Source organism: Saccopteryx bilineata, chromosome 4, assembly GCF_036850765.1.
Source record: "Saccopteryx bilineata isolate mSacBil1 chromosome 4, mSacBil1_pri_phased_curated, whole genome shotgun sequence".
Lineage (NCBI taxonomy): Eukaryota > Metazoa > Chordata > Mammalia > Chiroptera > Emballonuridae > Saccopteryx > Saccopteryx bilineata.
Window position 1 is genome coordinate 214,012,173 of NC_089493.1, and position 6,501 is coordinate 214,018,673.

The 6,501-nt window shown below is 40.3% G+C and overlaps 1 pseudogene; it reads right to left on the bottom strand.

Moving 5' to 3' along the window:
* Positions 1-425, bottom strand: part of LOC136335637 (large ribosomal subunit protein eL6 pseudogene) — a 47,288-nt pseudogene extending 46,863 nt beyond the window's left edge.
* Positions 426-6,501: the final 6,076 nt, after the last annotated feature.

Consider the following 6,501-nt stretch of genomic DNA (forward strand, 5'->3'; position numbering starts at 1 on the left):
AAGTACCAGCCTTAACTATCTTTCTTCAACTTAATTACTTTATCAGACACAGGGCTCACTGGGCCCCTCAAATCCCCTTTTCTAATGGAACAAGATGCCTATTTTCCTTCTGAACATACAGCACCATCACTGCTCAAGTCACCTGGTCCTGTGCCTGGGGAGCATTGCTTCCTCATCTCTGGCTTCCCTGATGTAGCCGCAAACAGGGAATTTCTGGAATCTTCCACTAGTGCCACATCATGTGGGGTCTGGCATTGGGCAGCTGCTGAAGGGGACTGTAAGGCCAGTGGCCTCTGCCATGGCCATGCAGGTTCCCATGAATATGTTCTCACTGGATTTGGGTAGACGGTAAAGGAATTGTGAAACCAGGAAATGGTGGCTATAAAGCCAGTAGAAATGGCCACCATCACAGCTGCCTGGCCCATTCAGGTTCACATTAGATTTGGACAGACAGTAATGAAACAATGGAGCCAAGAACTGGTGGGCCATTAGCTTTAATCCTAGTTCGCACCCAGCGGGCAAGAAATACACACAGTGGGAAAACATTCCCCTTTCCATTCAGGGCTCCTAAAGCCACTGACTTATCTGAGTATTCCTAGAATCAAAGGTTTGTACCTCACCAGCCTTATTCACTTCTGTTCCCCATCTCCTTCTCTCTACACAAACTGGCTTCTCCTTCAGCTTTCCTCCATCTTGGCTGCCTCTTCTCTCCTCCACGTGGCCTTTCTCTGCTCTCTCCTCTGGCATGGGCTCCTCCTAGAACATAATCCCTCTTCTCCCAGAACGTGATCTCTCTTCCTTTTAAAACTCCCTTCCTTTTTGACTCGAAAGCCCTCCCCCAACACATATTAACATAATCACGCCCATCCCAAGCAAGAAGGGCAACTAATATCACATTAGGCGATGGGCTTCCACGTGGGCAGTGCTATCTTTAACAAAGTGAGCATAATATATTTTATCTGCCCAACAGTGGCCCTTTCCATTTTTTAAAGTCTCCTATTGGCAGACAAGCAAACAGGCAGAGAAGACTGCTTCCGTTCCTCTCAGGGCTCCCAAGCCCCGACTCAGTCTCCACCGGTTTACAGCCTGGACTCATTCTCTGGACTCTCCCAGACGCATAGGTCCCCACAAAGCTCAGCAAGGCTCCCACAAACCTCAGCAAGCTTTCCAAGCCCCTCAGCACTCTCTCTCTCTCTCTCTCTACACTCTCCAGCAAAACAGGCTGGGGGGAAATTTCCTTCTACAGCAAACAATAGCAAACAATGGCCCCTCCCAAGCAGAAAGGCAGTCTGCAATTTGCAATCTGCTGCCCTGAGGGAAAGCACCTACAGCCTTCCATAGACTGTACACACATGGTGCTGCCCCAATACAAGCAAGCAAACTTAAAAAAAATCTGTTTACCCAATAGGGACCAATATTGGAACCTGAAAATGTGGACAGATTAACAGTCTTTGTGTTAACCTTTGATCATTGTGAGGCAGGGGATGGGAGGGGCCCAGCAGGTTCATTTCCCTCCATCCCCTGTCCCCAGAGGACTCTGGTCATTTCTCTTGTAGCCTCTCTAGAGAAGTCTTGTATATGGAACCACATAACTTGCTAGTTTCCTTGTCAGTCTTCTTGTGAAGTACAATTCTGCACTGTCATGCTTTACTTTACAATGTTTCTCAATTTTTCTTACTGCATTTCCCCTTTTTATCACCCTTATAGTCCTTTAAAGATGCCCCAAATAATATATTACCACTCAAGATTTGCTTTCTCAGGAATCCATGATGAAACATTTATTCCTATTCCTAAATCACATGTAAAAATATAAGGGTTTGCTTATTATTGTCTCAAATTCTCTCTTTTAACTAGGAAGACATGATTTAGTAATTCTAGAAATCAAAATTATTTTTTCTTTCCAGGTAATATGTGGTAAAACTATCATTCAGGGTTCTAGCAGAGAAATAGGACCATCTGGAATAATGCAGAATAAGAGATTGATTATAGGGATTGACTTTAAGAATTTGCAGGAACTTCTATGAACAGTGCTACTTTGGCTATTTCTTCTGCATCTGGTACTGAACTTGAAGACATGTAAGGCCAGTAGCCGCCGCTATCACAGCTACCTGGCACATGCAGGCTCACATTGAATTTGGATAGATAATAATGAAACAATGGACCCAAGAACTGGTGGGCCATTATCTTTATTCTAGACTCATACTGGCCAATGAGTAAAAAACACACAGGCACCAAAATCCATTCACATGTTCCATGGTTCCATAACCAGGAGAATCTTTCTGGTTTTCCTAGAATGAAAGGCTCCACTAGCCTCAGCCACCTTCTTTTCCCCATCTGCATGTCTCCAACTTGGCTGCTGCTTCTCTGCAACCATGTGGCCTTTCTCCAAAATGACCTCCTAGCTCCTTCTTTTAAAACTTTTTAGCATGAAAATCCCTCCTCCAGCACACATTAGCATAACCAAACCCCTTCCCAAGCATGAAGGTAATCAGCACTGTCACATGGCAGCATCATCACATGAGCAGCGGCCATTTTTAACAATAAAAGTGAGCAAAACCAGAAAATACAGATTTACAATTTATTTGCCCAACAGGACTCAAGGCAGGCTATTGGGAGGAAAAGAGGGAGTGACGTAAGGGAATAGCATGAACAACCAGAAACTGTGAGGAACAAGCTGGTCACTCACAGAACTCCCACTGGCCGGGCCGCTCCCCAGCTCACTGCCTTCAACCTTGCTTTCATGGATGACCTGCTGGAGAAGCTGTTGGTTTGCTTAGGAGCCACATGTGTACCAGACCCAGAATTTTGAGTAGCTGAAAGAAAATATTTAGCAGTAGCTGAGAGTCTGGAGGCTCTGCTGCTGACAACAAAGTGAGGTGCTACGTTAGTGAAAACTTATGTGGGCTCCACAGAGGTCCTGCAGTGCATTGACTTCAGAAAAAAAACCTTGGTTATGCCTTCATTTCTGCCTTCTAGATCTCACGTAAGTTTCTGTTGCTGTAACTCTAACTTAGGAACATTTAGGGAATTGAATCCTGGCAAATGTAATTTAGCTTAGTCAACTAACTTAATGAAGTACCAATCTCATGTATAAATGAAACAGGGTAGTCCTCTCCCCACAAAAGAATACTGTGTCCTATTATCGATCTTTGGGTGATGGTCATGCTTTACCTATCTCAATCATACACTCCCTTTGATATACTTTAACTTAAATATGGCAGTTTAAAGTTTACTATTAACATACTTTATCTTATGTTAGATGATCAGAGGATGAGAGGAGGGAAGGAAAAATGGGTAATATACTTACAAATTTATTCATATCAAAAGAGGGAAGGAATACTTACAACTATTACAATCCTCATTTTTGTAACTGTTTACATCACTGTAGTTATTTATAATAACTTCACTTACTACTTATTCCAAATACCCTTTGCCTTCAGCAAGCATCTCAGTTGGCGAGGCTTTCTACCTGTTGGAATGACCAAAATCATTCCTGAATGGTCTGGGCCATTAACAGTCCTTTCATTTGGTGTAGTTTTTCATTGACTTTAATTACAGGTCATTAGAGTATTGTTAGGTGCCCTGAAGGATCTTCTTATTCCAGACATACTCCTTCTTACCCCATTTGTGTAGTAGTAATTCAATTTCCTCTTGGTTGTCAAGGTAGATAAATCACCCCAGCCAATACTACAGCTCTCTGCTTTGCCTGTTAATTTATTAACATAGAAGTCTGAAGTGGCCATGTGCCAATTTTAACTTCTAGTGTAATGAAATTATTAGTGTGTTTCCTGGTAGAAGAATTATTCTTTTGAGAGATAAGACTTCTAGACCAGAAGAACCCAAATTTGTGGGTATGAGAAACAGAAATTTTGCTAATTAATTACTAAAAGTAAAATGATAGAAGTTAATCCCATTTGCTTCTTTGGGTTCCTAAAGCCTGGCTCCTGAGGAAACAGCATCATATACCAATCATGAATTGAGAGCACAGTCTGTGTCCCTGAGAACACCGTTCCCTGCACTGCAAGGTGTTTCCACCCCACAGGCTCTTAACTGCCTTTCAAAGGTCATTCCATTATTCTATTACTGCAGCTCTCTGGAGACATGTTAAGACAGGGAATACCACGATCATGGACATACTGCTGCACTTTATTTACTATAAAATCAGTTCTTTGGTTAGAAATGGTGCTGTGAAAAATTCTGCAATGGTCACTGAGGCATTCTGCAAGTCCACAGATGGCAGTTTTGGCAGAAGTATTGCAGGCAAGGAAGGAAAATCAATTGTTAGTGTCTATTCCAGTAAGAACAAAGCATCACCCTTTCCACATGGAGGCAATCCATTCTAATAAATCTACTCTGGTTCTTTTACAGAATTGGTGCCATATCAGAGGCTCAGTGTTGGTCTTTGCTTTTGGAAAACTATTCAACTGTTAGCTGTAGCCAGATGGCTCTTAGTGAGTGGAAGTCATGCTGCTTCATCCATGTATAACCTTCATGCCTGCTTCCAGGACCACTTTCTTCATTAACCTATTGAGTAATGAATTAAAGAACTAGAGAGAGATGCTGACTGATGCCCTCAGGTCAGGAAATCTTCCACCTGATTATTAAAATCTTCCTCTGATGAAGAATCTTCACATGCAATGTGAATATCTTCACACTCTGCCCATTCAGAGATATTTTTCCAATAGTTTTCTTACCCAGTCTCTGACCAACTAAACTGTTAGATTGGTATTGGTATATAGATCTATGTATTTGGCTACCCCATCTTCCAGGCAAAATGAACCCTTAATGTGCTCTGCTTAAAGTTGGCCTCCTGAAGGAACTTCCCTTCACCAGGGTCTTTCAGAGCAACTCTGGCCTGGGGGCTAGTGCTGCAGCTGCCTATTTCCAGTTGATACCTGAAAATTATGCAGACTCGTCTGCATACAAGACTGATTTTTTTCTTCAATTTGACCATTCTTTTACATCTTTATCAGAGATTCAGGTTTTCTCTTTATTAATTGGCTTCTTATAGCCATTGACCATTTTTGTATTGGTGACCTCTGAACAGTGGTTGTTTCACATGTCCATCGTGATCTTTTTTTCTGCTAATGGTTTAATCATGTGTTTTGTACTCTAATTGTCAGAATCTTTATGAACAAAAGATTAGAATAAGTTTTCTTTGCATTTAAATAAATTTTTTTCTTCAATAGTCATTAAATTTTGGGAGTGAATGGAGGTGTGGAAGGAAGATCAACTGCATAGTCAGTGTTCACAAGCAAGGTTTCCTGTGAGGCAATGGAGCAGACAGCCTAGAGGTCTTCCTAACTGCAGAAATAAATGAAACTTTATTCCAGGTGTGAGTAGTTTTAGAGTATTTGACTCCTCAGTTGATCTTTCTTTTTTTTTTAGAGTGTCATTGAAGTCTTAGTTTTTTTTTTTATTATTACTGTCCCCAATACCCATTGTGAGTCTCTCCCCATAAAGACTGTCCACGATCTTGAGAGAACAGCTCTTAGGTTTTATCCTATGTGTGAAGTCCACCCTTGTGGCCAGGTGGGACCATATTCTGTATACATGAAATGCAGAAAGGGGAAGAGTTGGTCTACTGACTCAGTTGTGCTGAAACCAGCTCTCCATTTAGTTATACTGTGATTGTTCCTGCTATTTGCATTTGTGGACTTTGAGTGGAGAGCTTTTCTATGACTCCTTGTGGAAGAGTCTGGCCAAACATCCTTATCTGAAGCTTGGTGTAACAGTTTATAAAGATCAAGAAAGTTTTATTTGAATAAAGGTAGTATTAAAGCAAATCACAGAAGGAAAAAATATTACTCTGGACCAATTACATTTCAATATGGTTAGAGAAGATATTTAGTATAGCTTCAGGGAAGTTTCATGATCTTTATGTTTCTCAGGCTGGACTTTTATAGAGTTGATAGTGTTGATGTGAAATTAAATCAGTTATATATAAAAAGTGTTTAGAATCATGCCTAGCATAAGTGTGCTCTAATAATTTTATTATTCTATTGTTCTTTATATTATACAATTTAGGTTATATAAATATATTGGGATTTATAACTGTTTATACAGATGTAACAATGACATTCAAAAATAATGTTTTTCTTTCTAATTTTGAAACAAACTCAAACTTATAGAAAAATTGAACTACAATAAAAAAATCAATTTTTCCTTTGAACCACGTGAGAATTATTTGCAACTCTGGGCCCCCAAATAGAATGCATTTCCTGCAAACAAAAATATTGACCCATATAACCACAGTCCTACTGGCAACATTAAGACATTAATACTATTCTTTACATATAATCCTCAGACTCTAATCAAGCTTCACCAATTATTGTCACAATAATTTTTCTTAGAGTGAAAGAGTGCATTTCAGAATCATGAGGTCATTTAGCTATCATGCCTACTTCAGTATGGACTATCTCATCAATCTTTCTTTGACTTTTGTGACCTTTACACTTTTGAAAATTACAGGAGTGTATTTTGTAGAATGTCACTCAGTTT